This window comes from Cavia porcellus, unplaced genomic scaffold (assembly GCF_034190915.1).
Source record: "Cavia porcellus strain 051 isolate PalLab524CR breed Dunkin Hartley unplaced genomic scaffold, mCavPor4.1 scaffold_13, whole genome shotgun sequence".
Classification (NCBI taxonomy): Eukaryota; Metazoa; Chordata; class Mammalia; order Rodentia; family Caviidae; genus Cavia; species Cavia porcellus.
In genome coordinates, this window is record NW_026947496.1 from 45,868,598 (window position 1) to 45,892,312 (window position 23,715).

The window sequence follows — 23,715 nt, forward strand, 5'->3', positions numbered from 1 at the left end:
CAGGGTTCAAACTTGCCTGTGAGAAGAGTTTGTTGATGTTTCCTAAGTTACTGTATTGACTTTTCTTTTCTTTTTCTTTTTTTTTTCTTTTTTCTTTTTTTTTTTTTTTTTTGTCTTTTTCCTTTTTATCAGTACCGGGGATCAAACCCATGACTGCCTGCTTGCAAGGCAGGCGCTTATGCCGCTGAGCTAAATCCCCAGCCCCCTGTCTTGACTTTTCTTCAAAAACAACCTCCACTTCTCACTAACAGTTACATTTCCAATTTCATAAGGAGCCCCCTGAGTATCTTCTATTGGAAGGTACTACTCATGTAAAGAAATACGCTAGATTACCACGGGAAGGAAAAACGAAACATAACAAAATAAATTCTGAAAGTAGCAAAGAATTACAACAGAAGTAAAAATGAGGACAATACAACCATACCCGGATAGATTTGAAGTTACTTTAAAGGATATATATATATATATATATTTTTTTTTTTTTTTAAATCGGTACAGGGGATTGAACTCATGACCACCTGCTTGCAAGGCAGGTGCTTATGCCACTGAGCTAAATCACCAGCTCCTTTAAAGGATATATTTTCCATAAAAGCCAGAAATGGTTTCTTTTCTTTCTTCCATTTTTTTTGTCTTTCTGGGACAGAGTTTGCTATACACTTTAGGCTGGCCTTGAACTCACTTTGTAGCCCAAACTGGCCTTGAACTAGCAATGATCCTCTTACCTCAGTCTCCTTCCTGAGTACTGGAGATTACAGGCATGTGTCTATACCTAGCTTCAGAAATGGTTTTGTAGTAGTTCCAAAGCACATTGATTGATTAGAATTTCAAATGTAAAGGAGGAGGAATGATGGACTGAGGAAAGGAAAAGATCAGTTTTATTATCTTCTATTTGTAAAAATGAGTTCAATGTTTTAGCTCTATCCAGTTTGTAAAGACAAATTCTTAGAACAAGGTTTTTTTTTTTTAAATGAGTAATGACACCTATATTACTATTTGTATATTTCAGTAGTATCTTTTTTCATTTTCCTTATCTAAAAATGTTTTGAAAGTATGCTCACCTGAAATCCCTACATTGAAACGTGCAAAATGAGATTAAAAGAATTTAAATGTCTGAAAATTTTTCCTTCTCCAAGCTAACCAAAATTCAAGTCGGACATAATGAAATGGGTAAAGAACAAACTTTTTGGGCAATCTACCACAGAGAAATGCGAAGTTTATACACAAACATATTCATTGGTACTCAAAGGCATGTAAGACACAACTAATTGGTTTGTAAAGGTCAAAATGAAAATCCTCATCAACGGGTGCAGATGTGGGAGAGAGAGAGGCAGCTGGGCGAGCACACTGGGACAGCCCTTCTGCAGAGTAAGTGAGAGAATGTATCAAAAGCCTGGGAAATGCGGTACCCTATAATCAACCCACCGATTCTACTTCTCTAGGAGCTTTTCTTAAGGACATTAGAAAGTATGAATAAGGCATGTGTAAAAGTGTTAATGAAAGCACTCTTAAAATAGTGAAAAATTCTCAACCATCAAAATGTTAAACCAGAGAAATGGACAAATGAACCATACACAGGCACAAGACAGTAATATGTAGCCACTAGGGGAGGTTAATGGAGAAGGAAAGACATTCACAATGGTGTAAGAGGGAGGGGTCCAAATCAGAACACAGAATGTACAGGATGATCTCATTGTGGAAAAAGGAACCCGTGTGTAACACATATATACTTACCCCTGGAAGGAGAGATCTCATTATGTGGTGGTTTTTTGTTGTTTGTTTGTTGGTTTTGTTTTTGTACTGGAGATCGAACTCAGGACCTTGTGCTTGCTAGGCAGGCACTGTGCTGCTGAGCTAAATTCCCGGCCCTACGCAGTAAGATTTATAAATGATATATTTCTTTTATCTCACTGATATTTTAAAAGTTTTATCTGACATACACAATATTAAGTTTTTATTTTTAAAACAGCAGTAGAATATGAACATATTAATGCTAATCTTCAAATTAACAACACTAAGGACAAGAAAGGGGGGTTGGGACTTAGCTCAGTGATATAAGTGCCTGCCTGGCAAGTGTAAGGTGCTGAGTTTGATCCTGGTACGAAAAACAAAACAAAATACATGAAAGGGGAATTTTTTTATGATGTAGTTATTCTTTTACACTATGAACTCTTAATCCAATGATGTGAATCCAATTTCAGGTCTTTTTTAGAAGGCAATACACAGACCTTAAGTTTAAATCCTACCTCTATTTCCTAGCTGTGTGACATAAGTAAAACTTTAATTTCTCTATATGTGTTTTTTATCTAAAAATTAGGTTATGAATACTTGCCTTTGGAATTATGAATGAAATAGCTAACAATTATAATAATTACATTAAATGTATCATCAGTGATATTGTTCAATCTCTCAAGGTGCCAAAAGACATGGCCCTTAAAACTGCACATAGATTATGTCATCTTTATTACTGCCCGGTGATAAGCACTACTTATGATCTGTATCTTATACAGGAGGAAATGAGATGAAACGTTTAAGCAGCTCATCCAGTAAAAACCTAACTACTAGATTACTCCAAAACTTGCATGCAACACTGTCTGCCTTCAAGTTTTAAGGTTTCAAACACTATGATATGCAGCCTCTACTCCTAAACAGCCACTTTGGTTCTGTTAGTATAACAAGAACTTTTGCTGTTATTATTATTGCTGGATGATGATTTTCTATTATTCTCAATTCAGAATAGTTCACTGGTAAAACAACAAAAATTTAATTCTCATTTTGGCTAATAAACATGCCAATCTTACTTCATATTTAAACCTGTGCAAGACTGTCCTCCTTACCTATAAACTTCTAGCAGCCACTCCGTCTCCTCCATAGCTAAAACACTATACAAAATGAGTGTGTCCCTTCCTCAAATTTTCCAAGTAATCCAGGACACTAAAGATCCAATCATAGCCAGATGGTGCATGCTTGTAGTCCCAGCACTTGGAAGGCTGAAGTGGGAGGATTACTGTGAGTTCGAGACTAGCCTGGGTTACAATGTGAGCTCAAGTCCAGCCTGAACTCCACAGCGAGACTCTGTCTCAAAGGAAGACCAAAAAAAAAAAAGACAAATAAATACATAAATAAAGATCCAGTCATGGTAAAAGATAAGCAATTTGACTAACTTAGAGACAGAATATCATATAAAAATAAGCAACAAAATACTTGTTTTTGAGCTCTAATTTAAACATTGATTTCCTAAAACATCATCACCATTATGAATTTAGAAAAAAATGAACAAGTACTAAATCTTTCTTTTAAAATACAACGTAGTCTTAAAATACATATATGCATACTTGAAATTTTCAGCTTTGTATTTAAGCTGTATATTGATCTAAAAGACAAATATAGATACACGGATATATCATAGTTTTTTTTTTCCTTGTTTGTTTGGTTGGTACTGGGGATCTAACCCAGGACCCTGAACATGCAAAGCAAACATTGTATAGCTGACCTATAGCCTCAGCTCTAAAACTTAGGTTATCTTTTAAATATTGAGTCAGCAATTCCAAGTAAATTACATTTTAGAGTGTACTATAAAAACAAAGCTCTTTTCGGTTCTCCAACAATGCATCAATCAGATGCACCTAACACTGCAAACGGTTCTTCAAACTCGCTTCCAAATGGCCTTCCTTGGTTCTCTTCTCATGTGGCGACAGTTTTTTCTTGCTGCTCTATTTTCTTTTTTATACCTGAAACTCTTCGTTATACTAAGAGACTGAAAGGAAAATAATTACATACAGGACACAATAATTTATAGTATTATTTATAATGGCTACCCAAGGAGACAATTACAAAGAAAGTACAGGCAATCTGTCCACACATTAAACACCTAGCAAATCCAGCCAAGGGCCTGGATTCCATTTCAATAACCTGCATGAGCCCAGTTGAAAACCTTGAGCCTTTGACAACGTCCTCCATGAGTCCAACTGGAGGCCTAGAGTCCACGATAGTGACTCATGCAAGTCTGTTTCATGGATCTGCACTGAGAAGGTCCAAAGGTTAGCAGTGAAGCCAGAAAGTCTATGCCAGCAGGGTAAAGATCCGTGCCAGTAGCCTGAGGGTTCACTGAAGCCAAGAAGCGATGCTCAAAACAGGGACCAGGGCTCCCTTGAAAAGTACCACAGTCATCCTCAGAGACAATGAGGTCCCAAGCGCCTCCAATGATAATATGAGGTCCCGAGCACCTCCAGTGATAATAGCTGAGTTCATATCAGAAAGCCAGGGAGACAAACTTCTTCTGGAGATTGAACAGCAGACATCTTCCCCTCTGGAGCCAGAAAAGGATGCTCAAAGTAAGGACCAGAGCTCCCACAAAGTGAACTGCAGCCCTTCTCAGCGACAAAGTCCCAAGCTCCTCTGATGATAATGGCCTCGTTCTTAGGGAAGCCAGCATGACAAGCTCTTCCAGGAGAACCAATGGCTCCAAACAACAACACTTAGAATCCAAAGTGCTACTCTCGTCCTCTCCACTTCTCTTTTTTATGCTGGCAACAGTCCTCAGGTAGACGGTCTGCACTCACACCACACTGATTTAGTTCAGCTGGTGGTTAAGTTGACCATCAGTTTTCAATCCACCACATTCTTCAATGGTGTCTCTTTGTACTCAAAATCTTCACTCCTCTCCCTGATTACCAGATAAGAACTGATTCCTGCTTCATCTTATACCTCTCTCCTTTGCAGCAGTTTCTAGACATATGGATCTTACTGCTGTTTCTTGAACACATCTTGAACTTTTGCAACTAGTTCTTCTTTTGTCTCGTGCACTCTCCTTTATTGATCATCACTAGCTCTTTATCACACTAGCTATCAGCTTAAGTGTTACCTTCTTGGAAAAGTCTCGCCTGGAAATTCTACAGGTAATCACCACTGCAGGTCCTGTTTTTATTCTCTACATACACAACACTTAGCACTGTTTCGGATTTTCTTATGTGGTGACTCTTAGACACCAAGGGCTGAAAGCAGAAGGCTGCCTGTTTTAAAAAATCACATCACAATTCAAACAACATGACGATTGATAATTTTGTGTACCCATCATCAAAAGCACTTCAAATGTTCTTCACTACTTTCAGGGAAAAGGTGACAGAATATACTGGTAAGAAAAACTAAAAAGTAAAGTGCAGAACACTGTACACTGAATGATATAGCCCAGGTAAGAAATGAACAGGAAGGATAAAATACTGTTGTTTTTATCTACATAAGCAAAAGCTGACAAGACTCAAGAGACACATACACTGGAGCATTTTTAGGGAACTGGATGGAATGAAATGGAGGGGGAGTTGGACAAGAGAAACAGTGCTGTTTGGATTTTTGATTTATGTGAAACTTCTGCCCATTTAAGACGAATACTTTACTAATTAACTTGTCCATTTCACTCTAGCTTGTGAAATCTAAAAGAGGAATCCAACTGCCACTTTTAACCTGCTACACCCAAACTGTCAGAAGTAACATAAGCAGGCGTGCCCCTCTTTGCCAGCTCCATGGAGGCCACAACCCAGCTCAGTGTTACATCTTGCTACTCTGCTGGCTTTCTCCTTTTCTGGACCACAAGCTCACCTTTTTTTGCTCTTCTTAAACTTCTTACTCCTAGATAACTTTGCTCCCGATTCATCACCCTGAATCACTCTTCAGTCAGAAGCCAGACTGGGAGTTTCCTACACACATCTTTAGATCCATGATCTATCTGAATTCCTACAGAAATGCTTCCCTAACATCAGATAAGCATCTTATCTAATAAGGCCATCTCTCCACACACAATACACATGGTCAATCCATTGTCAACGAAGGAGCCAAGGCAATTCATTAAGAATGAACTGCCGTTCAAGAAATGGTATAGATCATTTGACATTCACATGCAAACAAAATAAAACCATCAGTTGATTCTGATACTATATACAAAAAATTAAAATAAATCATAAACCTAAGTATAAAACCTAAAACTGTGCGCCTTTTAGAAGAAAACAAAACAAAACAAAATATCTTTGGGACCTTGGGTAAGGCAAAAAAGCTTAGAATAGAAAAAAGTACAAATTGTAAAAGAAAAAAAAAGATAATACTGGATTTCCTGCTCCCTGAAAATATCTGCTAACAAAATGGGAAGACAAACCACCAGCTGAGAAAAAATATTTGCAAAGCACGGGGCTGAGGCTGTAGTTCAGTAGTAGAGCATTTGCCTAGCATGTTTGACCCCAGCATTCCAAAAGCCTGCGGAAACAGGATAGAATAATGCTCACTTCGGCAGCACATACACTAAAACTGGAACAAAATGGAGAAAATTAGCATGTCCCCTGCGTAAGGATTACATGCTAATATCTGCAAAACATATTATGACAAAGGACTGATGACCAAAACATACAGAATCTAATGGCTCAATAATAAGCCATGTGAGTTAGACATTCTATTCCTGTGCATTTATTTATTCAAGAGAAATGAAGCACAAATATCAAACTATACATAAATGCTGCTAATAGCTCCACCTTTAATTGTTAAAGACATTTAAGGTGGATCTATCAACTGGTTAACTGGCAAGTAAATTGTGGTATATTCAAAATAAGGAATACAATTCAATAATAACATATCATGACTACTGATACAAAGTAGATGTTCCCTAATAGGGTAATGGCAAGCAAGTTGTGTATTATATACATAATAAAATATTACTCTGCAATAAAGACTAGGATTACCTGATGCAACATGAATGAATCTCAAAATAATTACGCTAATTATGAAAAAAAGCTGAACCAGTAAATGGTACATACTATTATTACATTATATAAAATTTTAAAAATGTAAGCTAACATATGGTGACATAAAACAGGTCAGTGATAGCCTAGGGACAAACCTGGAAAAGCCTGAGAAGGCCAGGTGTAGTGGAGCACACCTGTAATCCCAGCAGTTGGGAGCTGAGGCAAGATGAGTTTGAGGCCAGCCTGGGCTACATAGTGAGTTGAAGACCAGCTTGGACTAAGTAGTAAGACTGTCTCAAAGGGGAAAAAAAGCACTAAAAAGAGGAGGAGGAAGAGGAAGAGGAGGAGGAAGAGGAAGAAAAAAGAGAAAGAAAAGAAAATCCTGGGAAAGAGAAGAAAGCTCAAGCACAACAGATCTCTCTGGATAACAGATATTTATTTTGACAATGAGAATAGTTCCAGAAGTATATACATGTCAAAACTTAGTAAACTGTGTATCTTAAACAGTTAAAGTTTACTATAGAGATTTCAGTTGCTGCTCAACCAAACAAATGACATACTTGGGACATTTAAATTGAGTCAAATTACTTCCTACTTAAAAAATACAAATACTCATCAGACAAAAAAACCTACCAATACAGATATTTGTATCCACTTATACACACACACACACATACACACACACACACATACACACACATCCCAGAAATCAAACTCAGGACCTTGTGCTTACCAGTCAGGCACTTATGCAACTGAGCTAATATCCCCAGCCCTCCCAAAATAAATATAAGAGAATACATAATGTCTATAAACAATCATTAACAATGTCAAAATCATAATCAGAAAATCCAACCATACATCAAAGGAAAGGCAATCAATTCAGACCAATACTAAGGAGATAACAAAAACTATTATTAATTCAAAATATAAAAGAAAATATGTTCATTGGCAACCTCAGGAGGAAAAGAAAATTATAAAAATAAATCAAAAGGAAAAATCAAATTATAAAAATCAATAATTCTATACCCGAAAATAGTAAAATACTGTATCTGAAATGAAACATTAATAGCATGCACTGTAGGAAAGCTTGAAGGCAGATCAATATAAATGATTACATCACAAGAACAGAAAAAAATAAAAAAAGAAATATGAATGACCTATAGAACATAGCAAAACACTTAATATATTAATTGGAGGTCTCAGAAAGGGATGATGAGATGAAAATATTTTTTAAAATAGTCGAAAAATTTCCAATTTGGCAAAAGACATAAATAAACATTATTTTAAAAGCTCACTAATCCCCAAACATAATAAAAATTAAGAAACCACATTTACATGCATCCCAGTCAAGTTGCAGAAAAGCAAATACAAAGGCTTGAAAACAGAAAAGGGAAAAAAAATTAGATTCTAATACAGTAATACAAATGACATATGACTTCTTATCAGAAGTAATGTCAGAACACAAAAAATTACAATTTAAAAATGAAAAAAGAGATAAAACTGTGTTCTGATAGTGAAAAGTCATCTGTAAAGTGCTGAAAGACAAAAAAATCCATCAATACAGACATTTATATCCATAAAAACAGTAATTTTTAAAATCAAGGCTTATTTGAGAAATGGTGGGTTTTAGACCTAAGCCAAGAAATGTGTTAGATGAGCCTTAACCATCTCCACATACATAGTCAGAAACTTACCAGGTATTAGTAAAATCAAGACAAAAGCACAGAAAAACAAATATAGAAAAGTTCATGCTAGTTCAAGACTGGGCAGAAATCAAGCGTTTATCCTTCATTTTTTGGTATATAAACCACACCACTGAGTAACCAAATAATACATGAGTGGAGGTGTCTTTTTATAAAATAATTCTAAAGCATAAATCACAAGTGGCCAGGTACGGGGGAGCATCCTTATAATCCCAGCTACTCAGGCTCTCACACAGGATCATTAGTTCAAGGCCAGCCAAAGGAAATTAGCAAGGCCTCGTATCAAAATAAAATAGGCTGGGATACAGTTTAAGCAGTCAAGTGCTTCCCTAACATGTGAGAGATTCTGAGTTCAATACCCATACCATCAACAAACAAACAAATATACATACAAACAAACAAACAACAGAAAAGTATGAGTAACTTTTGGAAGGAGGAAGAGGCTGTGATTGGGATGGGGTAAAATTACCTAATTGGTAATTTCAATTTTTATTTCAAAGCTCTAAATTTGTTGGTGCTGATACTGCCCAAACTTTCTCAGCTCAAAAGAGCCTTTGGTGTCTTGGCAATTTTGAGGTCCACTAGGGCCATGAGTAGTGTTGAACAGCTCTGTCTGTTAAGTAGTTATGTTCAAACAACTTACTAGCTTGGTAATGACAATTTAATAGTTGTTTAAACAAAATCATATACATACATTTTTAAAAACTTAATTTTTCACTCTTGAATACACAATTACTATTTGGATTTGTGTGCCTTTTGGTACTGAATAACTTCTCTAACCTTGTGTACAGATTGAATACAGTCACCCTCATTTCCTGTTCTGCAGCAGTTTTTAAACAGTTTTTTTGAGGGGTGCGGGGGAGTTAGGGATTGAAGTTACAACCTTGCTCTTGCCAGGCAGGCACTTATGCCTCTGAGCTAAAACCCCACCCCCTTTAAAGTTTTTATCATAGCACTACTAAAATTTAGTTTTGCAAAGATACAACATCATCAAAAGAAATTTAGCATGATTCAATACTAAAACTATAAGCTACCTTGTGCTAAGTGTCTGACAAATATAAAGTTTGTGTTTTTTCCCCTGAAAATTTAAAACTTCCCCTCCAGCCCCTCTAAATGCAGTGGCAATACAGAGTCTCAACACAGTTTGTGCATGGCATGACTAGCCCACGGTGTATTTGGCTTTTATGTTATCAGTAAGTTACATGAATACACATTTTAAAGGTAATAAATTTATTTTTAAAAAGTACTACATAAATAAAATAGGCTGGGACACAGTTAACAAATATATCTCCATTGTACCATTTTTTAAAACAAAATTTCCTTTTTTTTGTCTTTTTCATTTTTATCGGTACCAGGGATCAAACTCACGACTGCCTGCTTGTAAAGCAGGCGCTTATGCCGCTGAGCTAAATCCCCAGCCCCTAAAAACGAAATTTTCAAACAACACAAGTTAAATACTTAATAATTCATATTTAAAATAAAATTTCAAACAGCAAATTTCACCTTACGTAGTGTAACTGTCATTGGTAGTCATATTTAATATGAGATGGTCTGGGAGATACAAAGCAAAAATGCTACTAAAACAGTGTGCTTGATAATCATTATGGAATATGGAAGAGCTATTTGTTCAACAAACATTAAATGAGTACCTACTAGGCACTGTGTTGTAAGTGCTAGGAATAAAATGGACAAAATGTATTTTCTTAGATTATATTCTAACAGAGAAAGAAAACAAACTGAATGAAATAAAGTAAAGCCCAAGCAAGCACCTCCCTTCCCTGGTAAGCGATGGCAGTGTGGCAGACTGCGGCCCTTCCAGGGGGAGAACCAGCAGCAGCTCCTGAGATCTGCGCCATGTTGGAACTTAGGACACTGGAAGCCAAGCAAGCACCTCCCCTCCCTGGTAAGCTGTGGCGGTGTGGCAGACTGCGGCCCTTCCAGGGGGAAGGGCCAGCAGCAGCTTCTGAGATCCGCGCCATGTTGGAACTTAGGACGCTGGGAAACCAAGCAAGTACCTCCCCTCCCTGGTAAGCTGTGGTGGTGTGGCAGACTGCAGCCCTTCCAGGGGGAAGGGCCAGCAGCAGCTCCTGAGATCTGCGCCATGTTGGAACTTAGGACGCTGGGAAGCCAAGCAAACACCTCCCCTCCCTGGTAAGCTGTGGCGGTGTGGCGGTGTGGCAGACTGCAGCCCTTCCAGGAGGAAGGGCCAGCAGCAGCTCCTGAGATCTGCGCCATGTTGGAACTTAGCACGCTGGGAAGCCAAGCAAACACCTCCCCTCCCTGGTAAGCAGAGGCAGTGTGGCAGACTGCAGCCCTTCCAGGGGGAGAACCAGCAGCAGCTCCTGAGATCCACGCCATGTTGGAACTTAGGACGCTGTGAAACCAAACAACCAGCCTGCCTCCCTGCTAAGCAATAGTGAACCTACTGATGCACGGCCTAAAGTCAAACATCCCACTTCCACTACCCCCCTTCCCCTGTCCTCTCATTAGAAAATAGAAATCTGAGTGTCTCCTGGGAGGTTGACCATAGCAAATAAGGGGACTTCCTTCTACCATCTCTTTGAAGGCAGATATTTTTATTACTATTTTGCTCTATTCTGATTAATGGTACTGCTCTATTCAATATTCTGTTTTGATAAGTTCTATAATGTTCTGTATTTCATCTCATTTTGATATACGTGATTGAAAGAACAACTATTATAAAGATAACGAAATATACTGTGATACCTATTACTGTTATCCCGGTAACCTGCTGTGAAGTTCTGTACCAATTTCACTATACAATCTTAGTTGGCTTTATTCTGTTGTATTCTACCACTTTCAAAATAAAATTTAAAAAAATAAAGTAAAGCCATTACATACCATTGAGGGTAGGTTGTAGCACAAATGGCAAATTAATTCCTACATCCTTGCCTTGTTCTCAAATAAGTAAAGTCTAAAGTTTTTTCCTTGTCAAGAGCAAAGGTGTAGGGGTACAGATAGAAGAAGGGAGACAGTTTAGTAAACAGGGGGCAACTTCACCTCAGACATGGCTTTAGGAACTGTGGATGGTAGAATCTGGGTCTGAAAAGAACCGAATTAAAAGCCTGTATCAGATGATCTGTAAATTAAGTACAGCCTGCCTGGAAACCAGAATGGATACAGCAGAATTTAAAGATAAGATATATATGTGTAGAAGATGGATCACAATTTCAACAATGTGTTCCAAGAGAGTATCAACATGAAGTAACATATGAATATAGAAACCTGAAGAAGACAAAAGATCAAACTGTAACTGCCTTTAATGTCATCCTCACATCTCAGATCTTCTAACTTAAACAGAAGAAAAAGAATACAATTTTTAGAATCTTCTGCATCCCAACTGGTCATTCATACTTTTTCACTACAAAGTTAAGGAAAAATAAAAATTTGGGCAGTTGAACAAGCCTGCTTTACAGTTTGGATCTCCCATGTAAGAAGTGTGTGAGCTTAAACAATTATGTAACTTCCCTGGGTCTCAGTTTTTTATTGCAAATGGAGCTAACACAACTTCGGAGTGGTGGTAAGCATCAAACAGACACACTTGAAGCAATAAGCACAGAACATAACACTGAGTGGATGCTCCAAAAAAGCTGGTTCATTCCTCAACTTCAGTAATAAAGTTCCACTCGTAATGCAATATAGAATGCTAAATGGTAAACTCAACTGCTGTATCTGAAATTAGATAGTATAAATCTTTGAAATCATATATTGTCTGAAGGCAGTTTATTACAACAAACTCTAAAGAGATCTTTCTTTTTTCTTTGCTTATACTGGCATTCTGCTATATACCATACTGTTTGTATTAAGTGGGCTACAAGGTATAGTTTGATTAGGCAAGAAGGAAAAGGAAGGTATTGTTTCCTTATAGTATCAAAAGGACAACTTATTTTAATTATGTTGAGAGACAAAGGAATGGACTGCTTCTCAACCCTTTCCTATCTGAAAGTTCTCAGTTTTCTAATTTATCCCACTTTGAAGAGAAATGGATTCAGGTTAACAGCAGAGTCAAGAGCATAACTCTGTGAGTACTTTCTCATTTTTCTCTTCTAAAAGCAAAGTGATATTATGAGTGCTCAAAAAACAAAACACAGACACATCAAAAACAAATGAAAACCTAACATGTACCAATGAATCAGATAATGATAATCATGATGATGCTGACATTAGAATAAACAGCTATTGCTATATCCTGGGCACAGGCTCATGTTCCAGGCATCATTCTGTGTTATGTACAGTAAACACACAACAGCCCTAAAATAAGCTTTTATTAACAACCGTTGTGCTGAGCATCAAAACAAATAAACATACTAAATTTACTTACTAAACTAAGACAGTGCTCACCATGATAGTTAAGGATCAATCTTGGATTTTTCTGCTTCCCACTCTACTGAAATAAGAAAGCTTACCGTATTCTAACTCATAGGACCAAAATTAGTGAAAAATAATTCAGTGTATCGAAGAACAAACAACACTTGCCAATGGTAATTGTAGCCTAGATGACACAAGTCAGTGTGTCATCTGAGAGGTTTCAAAGCATCACATGCCACAAGAAAATAAAACCTAAATATAAAATGGAGAATAGAATAGAATTCCAAATCATACAAAAGTACCAGAAACCACTTGCTATATCAGTTATTTCTTTGAGGATTTATAAATCGGCAGCTTTAGAATAAAGATTTATTATTCTATTATCAAAATTCCTTAGAGAAAGTTGTGCCTTTTACCAGCCAGTCCAACCACTCTTTTGAAAGAGTTCCTTTACTACGGGATACATAGAGAAACTAAAATGATTTCATATCCCTATTTGTAATGAAACAGCTCAAAAGTTAATACCTTAGTGAAGTCATTCAAACTATTTGTAATTTGTCAACCCTGTAAATCCTCAAATTCCACTCTTCCCTACTCCTGCTTCCCCCAAATAATTCAACTGACAGATCAGATTTCTAAGAACTCCATAAGGTTGGTTGGGGAAAACTGCTGAAAAGACCCCTGGGGCATTTTATAGCTAAAAATCAGTTTTCTCCCACTGAATGCAGAAAGCTAATAGTAGTTTCATAACTTCTCTAATCTTCTCTTACCTTTTTCTTTCCTGACCTTAACAAAAACATCACTTAAGATGCTGAGGCAAATAATCACGTAAAAAAAAAAGATAAGAGAAAGCTAAGAGGTTTCTTAGATATTTATATCCGTGTGAAAGAAAAAAGTCACTATTTCCCTCAAATCAAAATACAATTACCCTTTCATGAAATAACTCACAAATAGGATGAAGAATTCAAGCAGCATAAAATCAAAATGCCTTTTAAAACCTTAGAACAGTTCTGAGTAGAGTCCTGGGACAGTCCACCCAATAGTACACTATCCAGTGTCTACTTTAATGTTCCAAAGACTCGCCGGCACCAGCTCTCCCACTCTCTGGGAGTACCCATTGCTACACGGCAGGCATCCTGCCAATTTCTCCTCGGTTCCAGAGAACTTTCTCTGGGACAGATCATCTAGAGGGGCAGTGGCAAGAAACAGCTCAACTTGGTAATGGGATAAAGCGATGCACCTGTGATGGACAGACATCTTTCATAAAGAAGTGCATACAGCTTGCTAAAAACCCTGCATTTCATTTCAGTTATGCTTTATTTCTTCCTTCCTCTTCCTTTGCATTCATTAATTTTAGGTGCTTGTGTAACTACTGAATTTATATCATCTTAGAAACAAACTGCTTACTCATATTAAAGTAATTTTTTCTTCTGCCACACAGTACTGAGGACTGAATGATACTGAATGACATTCCTCATTCCCAATACCTATTTTTTACTTTGAGGCAAGGTTTTGTAAGTCACTAAACTGACCACCTTGGGTCAACTTATAAGCCTCCTGCTTCAGCCTCCCAGAGTGCTGGGATTGTAGGCAGAGGCTGCCTTCATTGTTTTTCAGATAAAAGAGAAAAAGGAGCCTGATTTCCAAACAGAAGTAAATTGAAAAGAAACTTCAAAATATTGGGGCTGGGGATTTAGCTCAGCGGCATAAACGCCTGCCTTGCAAGTGTGTGGTCGTGAGTTCCATCCCTGGTACCAATAAAAAAGAAAAAGATTAAAAAAAAAAAAGAAAAGACACTTCAAAATATTAACTAGGGAATTTACTATTCCTCAAAGTATGTTTTGGGGTGCAACTATAACATTATTATGGTAATATTTTAAATGCAATACAGAGCATTTCTTATTGTTCCTCCAAGCAAATGAAAATTTCAAGAGAACTCCTTGATTCTAAAGTCATCATGTATATGCCTCTCGAAAAACTAATCTGAAAGTAGGAGATCATTACTTATTTTGCACAAGGATTTACCACTTTCTAAAAGACTGAGGAAAAGTTTCCTTTAAGTAGAACATATTTTGTCTTCATTTTAAATTCTATTTTTAAAAATCTCTAAAACATCAATTTTTTGTATACATGTCTATTATAAAAAGTGAGATCCACCTACCGTTTAGTGGACTATCGATATGAGTTGAAATTATAGCATATAAGCTTATAACTTACTTATATCAAAAGCAAAGCTGACATTTCAAATTAACAACTCATTATATTACTCTTGCAGTTATTGACACCCATGGCATCTAAATGATGCACCCACTTTGTAAGCTTCAGTTGTAGTTCTCTTCACATCACATTCAGTAGTATCCCATGAAGGGCTGGAAACTGGCCACGGTGAGAGTGTTTACACCACAGAAATCAATTAATTGCTAAAAAAATTATTGTTGTGTTATCAAGAGGTAAGAAAGTTGCAAAAATACGTTGAAAATGCAGGTTAAATTTAAAAGTGTGTTTTACCTGCAGTCGTTCCATTATCATTAGCACAAAAACTGAGGAAATATTCTCCTGGTAATTCAAAGACTAGCATCCCATTCAGAAAAACTCCTGTCATTAACAAATGAGGGAAACTGCCAACCAGCATTCCCATTGGAGCTATGCTCATTTGTCACTTGTGGTTTGGCTATAGATTTGAGAATTCAGTAACTATAAACAAAAGCATTTCTTAAGATTGTTTAAATTCATGTATCTTTCTGCGTCTAGCCTAACAGTGGGCACCCAAGAACTGTTTGGGCGCAAATGGTTCCTTCCAATTATTACTACTACTGGGTACTGGAAACTGAACTCAGGACTCTGTGCTTGCCAGGCAGGTACTTATGCTACTGAGCTATATCCCTGGCCTTTCTAATTATTTTTTAAAAGCAGCTTAGGGGCTGCTGTTTCTAGAAATCAATGACAAAATATAAACTATGTGTCCAAATATGCAATGGCTAACCATTTCTTTGCAGTATTAATTATCCTAATCAGTCACTGATACATTTTCCCTATAAACTTGATCATTCCTGCTTCTTACTCAATTTTCATTCCCTCATTTAAAGGGTAGAGTCACTTCAGTAACAAAATGAATCACTGGGTCCATTTGTTAGATGACAGTTCAAATGGACTGAGTGGTGAGTTGGTAGATGCTTAACTGGTGGGGTATGTACATACTTAATTCTCATTTATATAAAAGGTACATAGAGTATAATTTACAAAAAACACATACTACATAAGTTCTATAATGCCTATTTATTAGTTTTCATAGCAAGTTTTTGTGGGCATCTGCTAAATTTATGTATCAGTAGATGAGATATGGCTACAACTGAAGAGGGAATGTACTTCTGAGAAGAATCTCAGGTTAGGCCAGAAGACAGCAAACTTCTAAAGAGTCAGACAGCAAATATTTTAGGCTTGTGGAATTTACAGTCACATCTACTCACCTCTGTCAATGCAGATCAAAGTATAAATAAGCATAGCTGTGTTCCAATAAAATTTTATTTACAGAATTGGGCTGCTGGTCAGATAGAGCTTAGTAACCTCTGATTTAATCTAAAACACAAGGAAGATGTCTATGGGAAGTTTACTTGTCACTAATACCAACAGCTTCTTTCTTTAACCATGTAACCGTTTTAGAATACCAGAAGATCAATTCTTCATTTTTGGTACTATTCACAATACAGCAGCTATAGACACTAATATTTTGAAATTTAAGGAGCATTTTTTAGTGTTTTTCACTATCACTTTCTTAAGTCTATTCAATTAACAAAACTATACACCAAACTGTGATCCATAGCATTTACTGACTTCAGGGATGAAAATACTCCCATGATGCCAATTTCATGCACCTGAATGGGAAGTGGAGAAATACTGAGTAACGTGCAGTTAAGTAGTATTTCCACCATACAACATGATAAACTTAAGTGCCAAGAATAAAATAGGCAGGGAGTGATGAGTTTGCAGCACTTTTGTGTTTACCTGCCCACCTCAAAAAAGCCCACTATTACAATGCTATACACAAACTTCAGACTATTAAAAATATACAGGACAAACAGACCAGTTTCTGCAGTAAATATCTAAATGCAAATGAGAAAGTAATAGAGAAGGAAGAGAGAGAAAAAGGTTTAAACTTGTCACAATGTGTGCAGCTATTTGGATCATAATTTAAACAATATATCATAACAAAAATATTTATGATATTTGAGAAAATTAAGAATTTTGAAAAGAACTACTTTATGATATTCAAGAATTTTAAAGGTGTGATAATACTATCATAACCATGCCAAAAATAGGTCTTATCATATAGGAATACATACCTGAACATTTACAATGAGATTATATAAGAGGTTATCATCAAGACAATATAAAAGGAGGAAGAGTGAATGAAATAAAACTGTTTGAATTTTTTCCATAATAAAACATGTTTTTAAATATTAACATGCTTCAATCCATCTCACTGGGAGTAAATATTGAACTCAGGCTTGCAGCACTGATGACTAAAATTTGCTGCTGATCCTCCCTAAGCCTCTGCCCATCTTGCTCTATTCCTGTCATCCTGAGTTGTGTGCGGGCCTAGACATCCCAATCTCCTGCCCTTTGCAGGTCTGTACTGATTTTTCTCTGCTTGTGGTCAAGAGCTCCCTCTTACCACCTTTATGTCTTTGATCAATTTTTTTCACAATACTCCTGTGACCACCATATTTTAAACTGTTACTTTCTCCTTGACATTCTAGCATTTTTATTTGCCCTTCTAATGCTCCATTGTTTCAGAGTACTTATCTCCTTCCAAAAAGTGCTATGTAATTTTTCTTTGTTATGTTTATAACTTCCTGTCTGTTTCACCCCTAAAGTATAAAAAAATAAGACCAGATATGTTTGTTTAGTTTACTTAGGAATTTTCTGTGTTCATAACACTGCTTGGCACACACAACCAGAGGACAGTAAAATTGTGCTAAAGGAACTAAACAGCAGTGTTTTTTTCATTAGTATAACAAAATACCTGATTCAGACTGACTTTATAAAGAAAAGAGGGTTATTTAGAGCACAGTTCTAGAGATTCAAAGACTAAGATGGGGCAGGAAAGGTGATATTGGTAGGGTCCTTGGGAGGGCACTTAAGGGAGCTGGTGTCACAGAGGTGGGGGGCGGGGGGACAACATCTTGAAACAAGAAGCCAGAGAGAGATTCAGAGGCCATGAACCTTGGAAACACATATTTGAATGATGACCAAACCACACAATACCATAACAGGACGATGCATAAACTACCAAAGGAACACACTAGTAATAAATCTAAACTTTTATTTCTAAAACACTCGAATATGCACGGCAAGTTTAACTTTGAAATTACATGTGGTATAGACTTTGCCTCCTGCATAGGGCTTCTCCTAAGCGACAGCATAAGCTGTGCTATCAATCCCAGCATAAAATGGATATAGTGCTTTCTCATTCATGAGAGGAGATCAATGAAAGAGCAGTAACTGTCAAGTTGGCTTCTTAATTAAAACATAGTAAAGATTTAATCTACAGGTACATCGCTGAGAACAGAAAATAACAGAGTTTCATTGTTCTTGTTTAAGCAATATTTATCAGGAGACGGGATTCAGACTTGAAGCAAAGCAACTAATTCTAATAAATAACACCTCCTTTTTATATCAAACTATCTCATAAACCATCAATAATTGTTAAATGTTAGTATGTATTAATTGGGGAAATATATGACAACAATCCATAAACCAAGCAATATTAAATGGACTTGTATTTTATGAATCACAACTGTTATACGTACTTAATGCAATTATATACATGATTAGCCTATAGATAATGCTTATGTACCCTGGATTGATATACCCCACACAATGACCCTAAATCTTTACAAGAATCTAAGTGAGATTAAGTGGCACAGTGCACCCCAAATCTTCATTTTGTTTTTTATTATTTGTTTTGCTTTTGCAGTGCATGGGCATTGGACCCTTGCATGTGTATTAACAGGAATATCATAGCAACAAACTCTAAATAGGAAAACAGCTCAGTAGTTATTTTTTTTTAAATAGCTCTTTAGAGTCAGACCATCTATATTCAAATCATGGATCTTCCGATCACTAACATGTGACTTAAAGTTACTCATCCGAGAAAGGTGGTACTTGCCTATAGTCTCAGGTACTACAGAGGCTGAGGTGGGAGGCCACTACAGCTAAAAGTTTTAGACCAATCTGAGCAACATAAAAAGATACTGTCTCCAATCAATCAATCAGTCAGTCAGTCAAATTAAAAAGTTATTCCTATACCTCATTTTGTTCATGCATGAAATAAAGACAACTGTACTTACTTTATATAGTTATTATAAAAATTAAATGACTTATTGTATGTGAAGATGATGAATATACAGCAGCTAAGTAAAGGGTCCACAAGTGTTGTTGCCTTTAATAACTTTCATCAAATCCAAAATTTAGTCTTTTTTGTCCTGGAAGGTATGATCTAACTTCATTATGTTTTATTTCCTTTTGTTAGCGAACTTGGGAAGGCAGAGTTAAAAAAGAAAAATCTCAAAAGAATCCTACCGTGAAAGTTAACATTTGTTAAACTTGTGTTTACTAATAGACTGCATTGCCATCTAAATAGCAGTTTCACAGACTTGACAATTCTGCGGTAATTACAAGAGGAGTTATGATATGTACCAGATACACATGCAAAGGTTCAGAATTTCATGCCATCATTTGATTTTCCCAAAGCAGTTTTCTTAATACCACAGAGACAGTTCTAGCTATCCTTTCCCTCCCTAACAAAGCCAGCTTTAATAAAAATGAATGCACTAACAACTACATTTGAAGTTGAACTTTAAGAAATCCTTTAGATGCGAAAGTAAGTCCATCCCTGTTTCATATTTAATTTGCAATAGGATATCTGGCAGCTGTCAAGGGAGTCGGGAAGGTTTGTTAGCTGATGACTGGATGCCTGCTGAGATGGGCTCCACACACAGGTACAACTCGATTGTAGACAAAATCTCCTGACCTACCTCTCACTCCCCTTTAAAGTTAATGTGAACATACTCTACATGAAAGGAAATGAAAACTGAGTTTTTCTCCTTTACCATGGCACTGGGACTTCCTGACTTTTTCATTCCTCTGCTGATTGGTCTAGAAATCTAACTATTCCCAGTTGTGTCTGCCAGCCATAATTAGGGTTACACACTAAAGAGAGGTGTTAAAACATAATAATGCCATTAGATCTGACAAGAATTTTTTACTTTAACCTTCAGTATATCAGGAAAAATGATCATTTAATAAATGAGTCATAATATATTTTAAAGCTATTTTTTGTGCACAATTTATGAAGTATAAATAAAAAGATAGTAAAAACTATTAAAAATTTCATTATAAATCTGAATACATCAAACCCTTTATATAATGTAATACTTAGTGCATGGCAGCATAAAATATTTTAAAAGCACACACGTATAACTTCAACACATGGAGACTGAAGTAGGAGGTTACTAAGAGTTGAGACCAGCCTGCATTACAGCGTCCAAGGCCAGCCTGAACTACATAAGACCCTGTCTCAAACAAAACAAAATAAAACAAAACATAACTATAAAAAGAACTAAAAATTTTAGAATGCAAACAAAATTAAATTTGAAACATTATTTTATGTGGAAGGATAAAATGGATATTGTATATTACCAATGATAATGTAAATTAATATATCTTAAAAGAATTTTGTCAAAATTATTTAAGACTTTATACTTTTAAACTCAGTATTCAAACTTTTCAACAACCATAAAAAATAATTCACAATATTGAGTATACTATAAATAAAAGTAATTACCGCAGTGTATTTAAATAAATTAAAAAATTAGAGGTCTTATTATTCAACACTTAGGCCACTTGAAATGATGGTTATAAAGACCACAGCAATATGGAATGAAATCCTCCCTCTTTCAGATGAGACCTCTCAACTTTCACTTTAAATCTGAACAGCTAAACAGGCATTGTGGTATATACATGAAATCCCTGCTATTCAGGAGGCTGAGGCAAGAGAATTCAAGTTCAAGGCCAGTTTCGGCAATAAGCCAAGACCTTGTGTCAAAATAAAACATAAAAGGTCTGGAGATGTAGCACACATACACACAATTCACAGTAAGTCCAGAATGCTATCTAACTCAAACATATTCTTGCTCTTGTACACTTTATCAATTCAGTCCATTTTATACAATTCCAGTTTTCTCACAAACCCAGGCCTCATAGCATAGGCCTAGCACTGTCCAGAAAAAAGAAAATAATGAAGGGAGAGCACATAGTAGATGAATTAATCAAATGAAAATCAGAGCACATAACATTATGCTATAATTAATCAATGCTAAAATAGGCACTGTACACACCTACATGTATATACACAAAACTATGCACACACACACACACAGACTTGGAAAACTACACTAACATAGTGTCAGTGGCTTTATTCTACTGGAAGGTTTTTTGTAGTTCCCACATTTTGAGTGAACATTTAAAATAAATGACCTCCCCCCAAAAAACGCTTAATCGGGGCTAGTAAAAAAAATTATACTTTAAAATTCAATTCCAGTAGGAATAGTATAATGCACATTCATTATGGCACTGTAAACTGATACAATTCTTTTGAAAAGCAATGTGTAATATGTGTCAAAAACTATAAATGCATTTGTACCTTTGACCTAAAAACTTCTGGGAATTTATTATCATGAAATAATATAAAAGAAAAATATGCAGAAGCATATTTGCTATGACATTCATTTTAAAATAAAAAATATCCAACAGTAAGAGAATATCTAAATAATTATGGTATATTGTTTTAAAAAATAGGAAATAAAAATAAACAGAAACAAGGAAACACCATAACAAATAAAATTAAATTTTTAATAAAGAATATAAACAATGTGAACAAAGAAAGGAAAACTATTGTATTAATTAGTTCAATTAGCTAAATACTTTTCATGATGGAAAATGGGATGCACACTAAAAATAAGACAAGCTGGTGTATTTTGTTTTTGAGATAGGTTTCACTATACAGTTCAGGCTGGCCATGAACTCACTTTGTAGCCAAGGGTGGCCACCTATTTTCAGTGATCCTCCTGCTTCAGCCTCCAAAGTGATGGGATTATAGGCATGCACCATCACACCCAGCCCAAACTGGTGTGTTAGAATAAAGGAAATGTGTTAATTTCTAAAGTGTCTTCCAGTTGCACTTTGATGACAATGTTTGAATATAAAACCATGGAGAAATAATAAAGAATGATGATTTCAAATTTTGGAAAAAAAATATAGTTTCACAAAGTATAACATAAAGCCTTTGCCAAAAATAATTCTGTTTTACCTGTAAAAGGTGTGCTCCAGGCAAAATATTAAGCACAGTATGTTCATGTGCAATCATTCTAACATTTCACAAAAGCTATACTATGAATAAAATTGTTATTACTCTTTCTAAAATAAGCCATGTATAATTTAAGTTGCATAATTCTTCCCAAGAGTCTGAAAACATTCTTTAGCATTTAATTGGATAGTAACATGTCCGTTAACATGAACAAGAAAGGAAAGAGTGCCACCTACTGAACTTTAACTCCTTTTCATATAAAAAAGAAATCAAATTTCTTATAGTATAGAATTTAAAATTTCTACCAAAAAATATATGATAATAGGGCTGGGGATTTAGCTCAGCGGCATAAGCGCCTGCCTTGCAAGCAGGCAGTTGTGAGTTCGATCCCTGGTACCGATAAAAATGAAAAAGACAAAAAAAAATGATAATAAAACACTACTAACAATGTCAGAATTTTTTAAAGGTTATTTTTTTACTACATAATACTTGATAAAAATAGAAAAGAAATTGCAAATCTGACCACATAAGAGAAATGGTCAATTAATGCATGTTAATTGTATACATGGCACTGTAATAAGCACCAAATATCAACAATTAATCAATACTGCAACATAACATCACAGTGCTTGTAGCAAAGTGGGGTGGGAGACAGCAGAAGTAGGGACAGAGGAGAAGAGAAACAGTATTTTTCCTATGGTAAAATTAGATGCATGATTACATTTGAATATCATTTAAAATAAAAAAAACTGGGCTGGGGATTTAGCTCTACTGTATAAGTACCTGCCTGGCAAGCACTAGGTTGTGAGTTCAATCCCTGGTACCAAAAACAAAAACCACAATAATAATAAAAAAAGACTTAAATATGTGTAAGGGCTCAAAAATATTAGAACTTACTAAAGCAGATGAGCAATATAAAAGTACATCACTAGAAAACAACAGAAGGCAAATACACAAACTGGAAAGATAACTGTGAAGATCAGGGCAAAACCACTTACATACTCACGAATATTTTCATTTTATTGCTCAGAAGGTCAACCCTTTTCCCGGTCTGAGCTGTGCTTTGGTCTGTCAGTGGAAACAGTTTCCATGGGAAAGAGAGTGCAGAACTCTTTCTACCAGAATGTGGAAATGATGGGAACTAAATCCTACTATATGCAGGAGCACTTTACACAGCAAGGTGGAATTCCCAGATTATAAAAACTCAGAACAATTATTATAGATTTGCATCTGTATGGCACTATGGTTTTCCATCAAACAGAGTGGGACAATCATTGTACTTGGTACAGAGGTCTTCAGGAACAAACCGTAAACCTCCTTAGAAGACCATAAGTAAGACCTATAATAACAGATAACCTTCTGTGTATTCTCTGGCTCCTGGTCCCACCCTGTGATCACTCCCTCTTGCAGGCCTTCCCACTGCAATGCCATCCAACGCAAGGCCTTCATGGAGACTCAGACAATGGGGCTGCTAAATCCTGGATTTGCGGCCTTCCCAAAACTGAGTGAAATAAATGTGTTTTCTTCATAAATGCTTTGCTTCTGGCACTTTTCTACAGCAAAGAAAAATGGACTAATCTATGTCTTACTTTAA

At 36.0% G+C, this 23,715-nt stretch overlaps 1 protein-coding gene and 1 non-coding gene across 2 annotated transcripts in view; one reads left to right on the top strand and one right to left on the bottom strand.

Moving 5' to 3' along the window:
* The window catches only part of Taf3 (TATA-box binding protein associated factor 3), a 154,237-nt gene that overhangs the window by 117,204 nt on the left and 13,318 nt on the right, over window positions 1-23,715 (bottom strand). The window lies entirely within an intron of this gene.
* LOC111757918 (U6 spliceosomal RNA) lies at window positions 6,262-6,365 on the top strand. Its single transcript, XR_002792166.1, has one exon. It is a non-coding gene; the product is annotated as a U6 spliceosomal RNA (small nuclear RNA).